Source organism: Panthera onca, chromosome D1 (assembly GCF_046562875.1).
Source record: "Panthera onca isolate mPanOnc1 chromosome D1, mPanOnc1 haplotype 2, whole genome shotgun sequence".
Classification (NCBI taxonomy): domain Eukaryota; kingdom Metazoa; phylum Chordata; class Mammalia; order Carnivora; family Felidae; genus Panthera; species Panthera onca.
In genome coordinates, this window is record NC_138348.1 from 81,272,918 (window position 1) to 81,286,184 (window position 13,267).

At 35.4% G+C, this 13,267-nt stretch overlaps 1 protein-coding gene across 2 annotated transcripts in view; it reads left to right on the forward strand.

The window, feature by feature from the left end:
• CNTN5 (contactin 5) overlaps positions 1-13,267 on the forward strand; it is a 1,365,947-nt gene that overhangs the window by 759,996 nt on the left and 592,684 nt on the right. The window lies entirely within an intron of this gene.

Consider the following 13,267-nt stretch of genomic DNA (forward strand, 5'->3'; position numbering starts at 1 on the left):
TGAAAAAAAAAAAAGATTAGAGAAGAGTCTTTACTTAGGCTTAGAGTTCTATAGTAGATAAGAATCTTAAAAAGTTGATTTGCTGCTAAGTTTCCTTGATGTTTATTTTACATTGATATCAATGACAAAAGCGCAACTGGGATTTCTGCATTTGCCATATCTTTATTGTGTTCCTTCCTCTTCCAGATATGCTTTCTCTCAAATTCTAGTTTTATTGCTCTACTACTATTCTTTTGTTCTAAAAACAAAGAATGTGCATTCTAGGCAAAGATTGCTGAGTCTATCCGTGAGCTCTGCTCATACATGCAGCAAACACTTCCACAGCTGACACTTTTCCATATACAGTCAGGGCACTTTCTATAACTGTTGCTGTTGTTGTCCATCACTGCCCAGCATCCCTATTTTGTGGCCAGAATCCCACATGTGCTCTTCCACAGAGCCTTGCCCCATTCATTCACTGGGGTCCCTCTTCTAGCATTCAAGGATGCAAGAAAACCCAAACTTCCTACACACGTGTCTCTATTCACTCTCATAAAACTACCATGATCACACTGCTTTAGCAGAGAAGGAGAGAGAGAGGGAGAGGAAAGAGGTGGTGGTTATTGTTTGTAAATCTGTGTTGAAGAGGATGGGAGGACCGTGAGACCGAATAGAGCACATAACGGGGCATAGCGCTACCCAAGAACCCCTGTTTTAATGTGTGTGTGGGTGCATAACAATTGCTTACATCCCAACTCTAACACTCTTAAAGTAACAACCTCACACTTTGGGGCAAAAAATGATGCTACTCTTAGGGGATTAAGAACATATTTCAAAATCAGCAAAGGATTCTGGATTAATAAAGGTGGAATAGGTACGTTCAGTAAGAGAGGAAAAAGGAAGGAATTGCTAATTTTGAATAATCAAAAAAACTTAAAAATACATTTTGCTTATAAATTCATTTATTAGTGTATCTAGTTTATTTTTGCATCTCATTTATAGAATGTCTTAATTCATCGTGACTATCATACGTCTTTGATCTCTGCAGCAAAAGATTCTCTTCTGTCTTCTATGCTTTTTTTAAGCCCAGCTATTACTCTTATGACTGTTATTCTAAATTCTTGTTCAGATATATTGCTTATATCTGTTTTGAGCTATTCTATGACTGTAATTTCTTTCTGGAATTTCTTTTGAGTAGAATTCTCCCATTTCATCATTTTGGTTAGGTTTCTCTTTTATGTTTTAATAGCTTGTTGTGTGTCCTGTACCTGCGAATACTACTATATTAAAAAGGGCTCCTACACTGTTCAGGGCCTGGCACTTCAGTAAGTGTGCATACATTCTGTTTTGCGTATTCGGCTGTTCTATTCCACTGATCACTCCTCTACAAAAGTCCTCCTACCTCGTAGTGATGGATTGCTTGGACCTTCCACCAGGTGTGCTTTGATTTGTTCATTTAAGTAATCATACAAAACCACAGGACAGTGGTCTGTTGATGTTTGGGTCCAGTGGCTGTGCTGGTCTGGAGGAGAGGCCCTCTGGTTTGCTCAGGGTCAGTCCTACTACAGTAGATAAGCAGTTACCAGTCATGGAGGGGCGGGGTTTGGTGTAGGTGGTCCCGCCTCCACTGGGGGCCTCTTCGCCCTCGCCTGAAGCCCCATGGTGTTGGTTGGTGATGGGGAGAAAAATGGCGACACCCCAATCTCTCCTCCCTGAACCAGGTGTCTGAGACCAAGCTGTTCAGGTAGCCCTCACAGAGTAGCACCGCCAGCTAGCCCTGCTCCACAGTCTCCGGCGCCTTGGAGGCACTCAGGTGGGATTCAAAACCCGATGCCTTATGGGATCCTGCATCACACAGACCCGGTTCTAGAGTAGCACCACTCTGCCTAGCTGACAAAGGGCCCCTGGCTGGCTCCTGCATCGTTTTTTGTCCTTGGGGAGGCAATAAGCCTTCTTCCCACAGTACTTGAGGAAGGGGACTGTTCTCTGCCTTGTGCCTGCCACTGAGATCACTACCACGCCCTGGGGCTGGCTCCCTGCCTGCCAGGGGCAGGCACATCCTAGTGGCTCACATCCGGAGAAAGGCCCACAGCCCTGAAAACTTCGATTTTCACTCTTAAGGCTTTTTACCAAGTAGAGACTGGCACTCTTTGTATTTCTCATTCCCCAGTGTGTGATCTGGAGAGGTTTTTCTTGTGTCCTAACACAATACCACACTTCCACAGCCTCTCTTTCTCTTTCTTTTGTCTAGCCACAGAAGTAGTTCCCTCCCCTCCATGCCTACACCTGTGTTTTATCTCTCCCAATTCACATATACGCACCTGTGTCCCTCCAAAGTGTCTCCATCCACCTGTGGAGATTTTTCTGTAGCTCCACAGACTGATTTCCTGGGTGTCTCAATACGGCTGTGTTTGAGGGAAATCCCTGTCCCCCTACTGCTTGGCCATCTTAACCGAGATGTTCCTAAATTGATTTATTAAAAAATATTTGGACCAGAACTAAAAAATAAGTTGGAATTTAAAGTTATTACATTAAAATATAAGATTCCCAGTTAAAGAAGAATTTTAGATAAAGGTTTTGTTGCTTTGTTTTTTTTTTTTCAGTATTTAAATGTACCACATACCATAATTGACATTATTTATATGAAGGAATTCTTTGTTAAATCTGGCAATTTACATAGTGGGACATATCTCATATAATAACTTTTAAAATTCACAGTGAGGTCTTAGTAACTATTTTCAAGCTGTTCTTCCATCATATAAATAAACTTTGATTTTCATTAAATCAATTTTGATACTTTATCTTGTTAAAAATAGGTACTGTTGATGAAATCAAGTCTATGAAGATACCTAATATTAACAAAACTCTTGTTTGACCTTTTATAATTCCTATAGTATATTCTTAAAAAAAAGTAACATGTTTGGGGCACCTGGGTGGCTCAAAAGGCTGAGTATCTGACTCTTGATTTACGCTTGGGTCATGATCTCACAGTCCATGCTATCAAGCCCTGCATCAGGCTCTGCACTGACACTGTGGAACCTGCTTGGGATTCTCCCTTCCTCTCTCTCTCTGCCTCTTCCCAACTTGCTCTCTCTGTCTCTGTGTCAAAATAAATGAATAAACTTAAAAAAAAAGTAACATGGAGAGGTGGAGATGATTTGTGGTGGTTTTATTGTTATTTCATGGTTCAGTTATAGCTATATCTCATAGTGCGATTGCTTTTTATTAAAATTCGGCAAAAGTATACTAAAACAGTTTAACTTTCATACAAGATATTCCCTACAGAGTGAATATTCTACATATTCTCTTATTCATATTTTTAATAGACAATTTTGAACCTATCCTCCATGTAAATGCTGGGTTGGTGTGAACTACAGAGCAAATTGTTGAAGTGGAAACAGCTTTCTGTATCATAAATGTGTACATATGTGCACAGACAAATATAGAACCCAATGTACTGTTAACCATCAAGATATCATCTTTTTCATTCAAAGGTAAAGCCTACAGATTCACAGAACTAGGGAGCAATTTAAATCCTTGTACTTTGAGTTTGAATGCAGCCAAAACCAGGGAATTTTATTGCAGAAAGTAAACAATCCATTTTCTCCCTTCATTTAGAGAATGCATTACTGAAAAAGAAAATAATTCTTGCTGGCCATGTACATTGTAAAGGGAAAAAACCTGGAAAACTGAATTACCTGCATAGCTGAGCAAAAAGCTATTCTGTACCTGATATGAGTCAAGTGTTTTTAATAGCAGACTTACATTTTGTAGGCAGAATTAGGACAATGTATGACATTGAAATTTCTCTTTAACAAAAAGTAATTTGTATTGCAGCTGACCCAAAACTGTTTGGGAACATATTTCCTTTTAGTCTTAGAATTTAAGAATCAGGCATTATATCATGTATTAGATCATTATATAATACAATACAAATTTTTATTTGTACTTCTGAACTTCAAATATAGTCAATGTACTAATATTATTAGGTAAGTAAAATATATTTTAATATAGTTACAGAAAAATTATTACATAAAAAATAGTCATTGGTAGCAGTGGTTCTGTAGTATTTTACCAAAGAGAAGTATTACATTTCATTGTAGATTCTTTCTGTGTTCTACAGATCACCTGTGCATATTCACTCTAGAAGAAAACATAATTGGTATTCCAACTAGCATAGCATGGATTTAAGTTTTAATTTTACTGGTAGCTAATAGCAGAAAATTGTTTTATAATGTACAACATTTAGGATCTTAGCTGAACCATCTTCATCATCGTGAGCTCTACATTACAAAAGTATCTAATGGCTTACCTATTTTTTTTTTTTGATAAAGAAAGAAGGAACTAATAGTAACTGGCAGCCTGACAGGTGCTCTGTGCATCATACTGGTTTCTTTACATATATTATGTTACTTACTCAAAGAAGAATAGTCCTATTTTAAAGATAGGCATCATCATCCATTTTTATAGATGAAGAAATGGGGCTCAGACAAAAAGAATAGTGACATTAAAGCCAAGATACAAGTACTACATAATTCTAAATCTAATGTTATATTCACTATATTCTACCTAATTCAGAAGAGGCTGTCATTTGATGAAAATATACATACTACTAATGTATAAAACCATTTAGTCTGATTGATCTATAGCTCATGTAAGGAACTGCTTTCAAGCTGCCTCATTCCTAGAGATTATTTTTCCTAATGAGAGACACCATTGAGAATGCTGAAGAGCAAGGGTTATGGAATCTGATAGCTTGCATTTGAATTCAGGCTCTATTATTAATCTTTTTCTATTGTAATAACCTGACTGGCAAAATGGAGATAATAATAATACCTAACTTAACATTATAATTATGAATGAATGAAATAATGTAAAGTTCTTAGAATGACTCCTGGAATATAGAAATGATTCAATTTTATTGTAATAATTCAACTAATTAACTAATTGCTTTGCATAGAAAATTTTACATTTTAACATAAGAAAGATAAAAGAGCTTTGAGGAAAGAGAAGCCTGAACAACAAAGAATGGAGTAGAATGGTTAATGAGAATTAGTGATTAGATAGTGAAAGCCAGCATATGAAAAAAGATGATTTTTTGTGTGTGGTTTATGGGTTTTTTTTAGAGTCTTTACATAAAGTCAGCAGAAGTATCTCTCTATATTCTGTTGAATATAGGCAAGGATAAGGCCATTTTTTCCACCTTCTCATGAATTTAGAACTTCCCAATATTATAAAGATTGGCAGCTTGAGGGCATCAAGAGATAGAATCATCAGTGGTTTCCTTTAGTAGTGATAATCATGAGGCTCCTTCAACATATGATCAGACAATGAATATCATCCAGGGAACCAGAGCAAGACAGAAGAAAAAGGTGGACCCAAAAATCTGGTTTATACCTGTATACTTTCAGGAGCTTTATATTCCCCTAAATTCCCAGGGTGATTGTGAAAGGAAGAGTGCATGAACAGAAAGCAGGAGTAGAAATTTTGTATTACCAATAGTAACATGGAATAAAATTGTATCATCAGACTGGGAAAATATAAAACTGATAGATTTTACTATTTATATTATATGATATACAGATTTATATAGATGACACACTTTAATCATAATCTCTTTATTCTGTATATTCTTAAAGTATAATTACAATTCATAAAGTATATTTACAAAATAAAATTACTGTCTAATATGTTAGAAAAGTGCATTTTGTCAGGCAAAAATATATTTAAGTAACAGAACCATTGACTTCCAAAAATTGCTTTTGTTGTTAGAGATAAAGGAAAGAAAGAATATGAGCATAGGAATTAATTTCCCAAATAATATGAACAGTTTTGGTTTCTACCTGTGGTTTTAGTCATCTAATTTCAAAGAAACATATTTTGAAGTCTTTCATTAGCAAAATGATTCTGAGAAGATATGTTGAGCACTTATACTCTATATCTTAGAATATAACATTATATTGCAATGATTAAAATTTCATATTTTTTCCTTTGTCTTTTCAATTGTGAACTCTCTTGGGTCAGCAACTGTTTTATCTCTTGTGAGCCCGTAACAATCCCTAGTAGAACAATATAGCCACGGAAGTTTATTTTAAAATATTAATTGACTGAGACATTATCACATCTTCTGTCCTCTTCATGTTTAGACTTTGCTATGGCATTTTATTTTATTTTATTTGTTTTTATTTTATTTTATTTTATTTTATTTTTTTAAATATGAATGGAATGCTATGGCATTTTAAACTACTGACTTCTTTTTTCTGAGAATTCTCTTCTGTTCGAAAGCCTCCTATGCTTTCAATGATATTCTGGCCTCTTTGTTTCCAATTTTTCTGCCATCTCTTCTCATTATTCAAACTGGACCTATCTTCTTCTACCTTTAGCTGGACACTTCTGTGTGCAGGCATTTATTATCTGCCTTTCAAACTGCTCCCATGCAAGTTCCTTAGTCCACTTAACCTCAACACAACCCCAGCAACCAGCTGGACTTAGCCTCAAACTTTCTCCTGTTCCTCTTTACATATTCTCTATTTCAAACCATATGCAGACTTTACAGATTGTCATAAACCTTCCACTCACAGTGTTTGCAGAATTAACATTGCATCTAAATCTTGTATACAGGTAAAACTAGACCTCGATATTTTTAGAAGCTTTTAGTTTATGTCTCCTAACTCTAAAGGAGGAATGTATCCTAAGAATATGTTAGTAGAATTTTAGTCAAAATTTTGTTTTTTATATTCATCCATTCAATAATTTTTAAAAACAAATATTTTATGCTCATGAGTTGTTCTCAGTGCAAGTGTGTGTTGGAGAAAATAGAAAACAATGTTTAAGATATTTCAGTGTTTCACACTTAAAGCATACCAGGGGAGCAAATAAGTGATTAACTATGTTTTAATTTTTATACTTATTTTGGTTGTTTAGTAGTATTGGTGAAATTAAAAATGAGTGTTTCTTCTTCCAATTGTTTTTTACTTTATTTATTACCTTATTGACATGGAACTCACAAATTGTACACCTGCATCTGCTGCCAGATGCCTTGCCAATTATTTTTCTTTCCTTTTGTAATAAAACTTACAAGCCTCTACTATTTGTAGTTTTATTTTTTAACCTTGCTTTGTCTATTGAACTTTCTAGATAAAGAGTAAATCCTAGGTTATTATTATTCTGAATATATAAGATTAAAGGAAACTATATCGTATAGGTTAATAGTAATTACACATGTTTTTATTTCTATTTAAAATGTCAAAATAATTTTGCAGAAGACCCATACCTGTTTATGAAAAAATGTATGGAAGTTATTTCTAGGGATTATAGGTGTGCGCTACTAATACAATGCTCTTAGAAATATAAAAATATATATATAGAAAAAATTAGAGTACAATTTTTCCATTGTGTCTTCTAGATGAAGAAGAGAGGTGTATGGGTTTTTTTGTTTTTTGTTTTTGCTGTTTTGTTCTTTATTTTTTAATTAAACAGGTGTTCTAAATCAAACATTTTTTAATCAACACTTTTAAGGCAACAATTGTTTAATTAAATGCAGATAAATCAGAGGTAACATACGGATGTATCTACAACGTGGTTCCAAATATAAATGATAATAAGATCATAGAAAAATGTATCCTACCAATATCTAAGTGTTCTTCAAGTATTTGTACAGGGGTAAAAAAGGATCATAATTTATGTGGGGCATAAATACTTTTAACATTATTCTGAAAGGAATTCTTTTAGAAAATATCCAAAATGATCCTGCAATTGAATATTTTATTATTCAAAGAGGAAAATATGGTTTGAGTTGCATGGATTTAATTAATCCATGACAAGTCAACACTCAGAAACCACCTTCTACATTTACTAATTTTGCTGTTCCTCATTTCTAATTCCCATTCTTATGTTTTCATTTCTGTATTTTATTAATCCTCTCATTTTGGAATGCTGAACTTTGCTAAAAAATATCGCTTAAGTCTTCTAATGGTCTTCAGTGCTGTCATCCCAACAAATCATCTTCTAGAGTCATCATGAATTTTCCAGAGTCATTTCACTTATTTCCTGTTAATGACTTCATTATTCATAATTGTTTTTCCAAGTCTTTTCATTGCCTTCTACATTGTATTCATTATTTCATTTATTCAATCAGTAAATATTTATTAATCACTTACTATGTGTCAGGCACCATTTTAAGCGCAATGGGGACAAACACTAAAGCCAAAAACAAAAATGCAATTTCTGAAAAACTAATCTGTTCATAATATATATCCTTAGTTTTGTAATACTTCTTGGCATCAGTGTAATGATAGAACAGATTCTGTTCTTGGACATTCTGATATTGGAGAAGGTCTAGGATATTTAGAAGATTTCCTTAGTAACTCTGATATACAGCCACTTTGGGAACCAAATGTAGATAAGTAGAACATATTTGAAACTGGGAAAAGAAATTTGAGAATCATTGGCTTGGAAATTCTTGTATCTGTATGAATATGAATAAAGCTATGAGAAAGAGAAAGTGTAAAAGGAAAAAAGATGAAGACAGAAGCATGAAACATGTCTGGGTGGGTCAGAGGCTTGGAACAAAATATGAGAATGCAATATGCAGCATAAAATGCTATCGACAGCACAATGACTAAAAACAATTTTAACTGTCATGCACTGGCCCAGACACTGTGCTAAGTGTCACAAACATTCACATGTTTAATTCTACAATAGCTGTATAGGAAATTAAGATTCATTATGCATTATGTATTTTGCTCAACATCCTACTAAATACTAAAGCCAAGGTTAAATCCCCTATCTGCTCCACTGGTGATAAGTTGGTTATCTGAACATCTTACTCCTTAAAGATTTTCACCCATAATAGAAATGAATGGGTTTTACTCAAAAGAGAAAGCAAATAGTTGATATAGTGAAGTTCCAAAGAAGAGAGTAGGGAACTAGATCAAGATCATGATACACAGTCTTATTTAAGAGGCTACTTTTTCCAAGTAACTTGTGTGACCATATATGAAAATATGTGTAAAAATGTACTTATAGGTAAAATATATACAAGTGTTAACTCTGGTTCTTATAATGTAGCAAAAGGGGAGAAGAGAGAAAATATAAAGATGAAGCAAAATTTTGAGGCAAAGGAGATTAGGAGTTTAAGTAAATTCAGATCGGCCCTAGTCTTCTCAAAAATTGCTGGGACAGGGGCGCCTGGGTGGCTCAGTCGGTTGGGCGTCCACCTTCAGCTCAGGTCATGATCTCGCGGTCCGTGAGTTCGAGCCCCGCGTCGGGCTCTGTGCTGACAGCTCAGAGCCTGGAGCCTGTTTCAGATTCTGTGTCTCCTTCTCTCTCTGACCCTCCCCCGTTCATGCTCTGTCTCTCTCTGTCTCAAAAATAAATAAACGTTTAAAAAAAAAAAATTGCTGGGACAGGTGAGACAAGTTTTTACCCGACAATTCCAAGTGCTTCTATCTTTAAATGCATCTGCAACTCACAGACCTCGACTCTTAACCCTCATTACAAATACTCTGTACCTGGAGATTAACAGGATTCCCGATCACCCATTATCCTTGCATTCTGATCTCCACATGAATTTGTGCATCCTCGCATCCAATTCCATTCCTTATACTCCTAAAACCCTTTTACCCCTGAAACTCAAAGTCAGCAGCAAACCCCCTAAATCCAGCACCTCTTCTATCGATATCCCCTTAAACTTCATGCTCTAACTGAAAGCTGATAATCTCCTAAAGGCACATTTTCCCCTGCACCCCTCAATCTTTTAATTTTGCTATTACTATCATCATTATAATTATCAAACATTCTTTTCTTACTTTGTTAAGTGAGGCAGCCCTGAAGAATCTATCATGGAAACTGAAGAAGTATCCTCTTTATTTCTCTGTGCTACAATTAATCCCTCTACCTCCCTTAAAAAAATAAGTTTGAATGTCATGACATCAGAAAGCACTACCTATCGGTCCTTATTGAAGTAAACTTCCAACTCCCCATTTGTCTCCCTCATACCTGAAAGATTATTTTTCCTAATAATACTCTTGTAGTAATTCTTAGTGATTTCAATATCCACATAATCTATTAATAGCCAGTCCTATTAGTACCTTGTTTTTTCTTTTAATCACCTTGTCCTCCAACTTTCCTCAGATACACATTCCCATTGTTGTATACTAGGTGTGGTCACCAATAATCTTAATTACTCTCCTATTTTTTTTTCCAAATCATGCACTCTAGTGTTCAGTTCCAATGATCTTTGACTCTGTTGGAACCTACAATTTATTATTCCTAGCACTTTTTTTTTTTTTTTTTTTAACGTTTTATTTATTTTTCAGACAGAGAGAGACAGAGCATGAACGGGGGAGGGTCAGAGAGAGAGGGAGACACAGAATCTGAAACAGGCTCCAGGCTCTGAGCAGTCAACACAGAGCCCGACGCGGGGCTCGAACTCACATACCGCGAGATCGTGACCTGAGCCGAAGTCGGACGCTTAACCGACTGAGCCACCCAGGCGCCCCTATTCCTAGCACTTTTTCACTGTCCATCAATACCTCCATGCCTTCACTTGCTTCCTTACTTGGAATGTCATAATCAGTCACTTGAATACACCTCAACTTTCTTCCTCTTATCTCCTTTCAATGTTGTTCCCATTCTAGAAAAATTGCACACTGGCCAAAATCTTCTATCTACTCCATGCTTCCACTTGCACAGAAGAGCATGACTGAAGGCAAAAGTAAAATCATGCTAACTGGTCTCACTTAACTGTAAGACCCAACTTCAAGTGGCCTTTTGGTGCTTCTAGGCAAGGATATTGTATCCCCCTAGCTATTTATTTTCCTCTCCCATTCTCCTAGACAGTCATTTCATGCCTTCTCATGTATAATTCAACCTCCAACTTCTCCAACCCCATCCTCATGCACAGCTAATAACTCTGCTTCCCATTTCCCTGATAAAATAAAAAAACAAACATAAGAAAATTTCCATAAGCTCTCACCACCACATGTATCCTGAATTTGTACCCTGTTTATTTTTTTCCTTAACAGTAGTGCCATCTAATATGCTATATATTTTTTCTTGGATGATTTGTATATTGTGTATTCCTCACCCCTCTGCTGCCATTGTAAATACCAAGTGGGTAAGATTTTTATCTTTGATATTTATCTCTGTTCTTTCTGTACCTAAAACAATGCCTGGCAAGTAAAAGGTATGATAAATACTGTGTGTGAATATGTGTATGTATACATATATATACACATTTATTTAAATAATTTTCTGAGATAGATCTTATAATTTTCATTTTACAAATGATTCAGATAGTTTGACTTTCTAAGGACCACTAGATCAATCAAATGTTAAAGCCAAAATTCTATCCCATGTCCCCATGTCATTCTTTTTTCCCCCCATTGGCTTAAACAATTCAAATTTATTATCTTACACTTCTTAATGTCAGAAGCTTAAAATGGGTGTCACTGGACTAAAATCAAGGTATAGTCAGCACTGTATTCTTTCTGGAGACTCTAGAGAGAGTCCATTTCCTTACTGTTCCCAGCTTCCAGAAACCACCTGTTTCCCTTGTTTCTTAGCTCCTTTCCTCATCTTCAAGGCCAACAATTTTGGCCAAGTCCTTTCCACACTGTCATTTCTCTGATTCTCTCTTCTGCTTCCCTCTTCCACTTTTAATGATCTTATTACTACAGTCCCCTTACCCTGACAATTTAGTATAATCTATTTTAAGGTCAGCTAATTAGCAATCTTAGTTTCACTTGCTGCCTTAATTCCCCTTTGCCACATGACCTAGTATATTTTATCAGTCCTGGATATTAGGTTATGGACATCTTTGGGGCAGAGAACGTTATTCTTCCTACCACTGGATTTAGCTGTTATACCGTCAGTAGTGGTGCTTAGTGTTTGTAGAGGAAATACTTAGGACATTACATTTAAAAGGGGGGGGGGGATGATTAATTATGATGAGAAAAAAGTCATTCCCAAAACTTATATGCTATAATTTTCCATTTATATAATATTTTTAAAATAAAAAAAGAATTTAGGAATAGAGGGCATATTGCTAGGGCAAATGGTGGCCAGAAGTTCTCCATGAGGAAGTGGGTAGAGGAAAGTGAATAGGTTATAAAAAGGCAACATACACAACCTTTGTGATTCTGGAACTGTTGGGTATCTTAACTGTGGTGGTGGAGATATGAAGTTACACAGGTGATAAAATTCTATAAAACTTAATACATAAGCACCCACACACGAATATCAGTAAAACTAGGAAGTATGAATATGACCAGTGGAGAGTATCCATTTTAATATCCTGGTTGTGATGTAAGGAATTCAAAGTCAATATATATCTAGAGCTCTTAAAATTTTCCTAGTTAATTATTTTTATGGGGAAGATGAGAAGTGCTCGGTTTAATTTGTATGTGAATCACAGTGTCCCTGAAGACAGCAAGATATTTTAAGACAGTGATAATTTCTTTAGTTTAGGACCTTAAAAAGTGGTTTGCAGAGGCAGGAGGAAGGTGGATATAATTACAAAAGGGCAACATGGGGAATCCCTATAGTGTTGGGACTATAGAGTTATCTTGATTGTGGTGATGGATACACAGTCCTGCACAGATGACAAAGTTATATAGAACTCAAGGTACGCAGACTAGTACACACATAAGTCCAATGCAGCCCATGTCATTCCAAATGCAAGGCTTAAATATGTACTAAATTAAGTACAAAATATTAGTTTTAATAATCTGAATTCCTGGTATTTGTGCCTCAAAATATCTGTCCAGGTTTATCTTGCACACACAGTACTTTTTAATCAGTCTGGAATATGTGCTTCAATGTGCCCTGAGCTGGGCCAGCTTAGTCACTGGTGTTCTAATTTCTGCCTGTTGAAATTCTGTTTATTCTTAAGGACCTATGTAAAATATTCTATCTCTCTATTATCTGTCATCTATCTATCTACCTATCTATCTATCATATATTATCTATCCTTCTTTCTAAAATCCCTTACAACTGGATTTTCTCTTCCCTTATTTTAATTATTAACAATATCACCATCCTTCTTAGAGTGCCCATTTAAATTACAAAGGAGAAAAAGACATTCATCATACCTATGTTTCAAGTTCCTCCAGACTCCATAACAGATCATCAGTTTTTTGCAGTACTTATTCATTTTTATATTTTTTATACAACAACATCATTACATGCTTTTCATCTGACAGTTATAGCTAACCACTTTGAATACTTACTGCTAAACATTATTCTAAGCCATTACATGTATTTGTTAATTCAGTTCTCACAATCC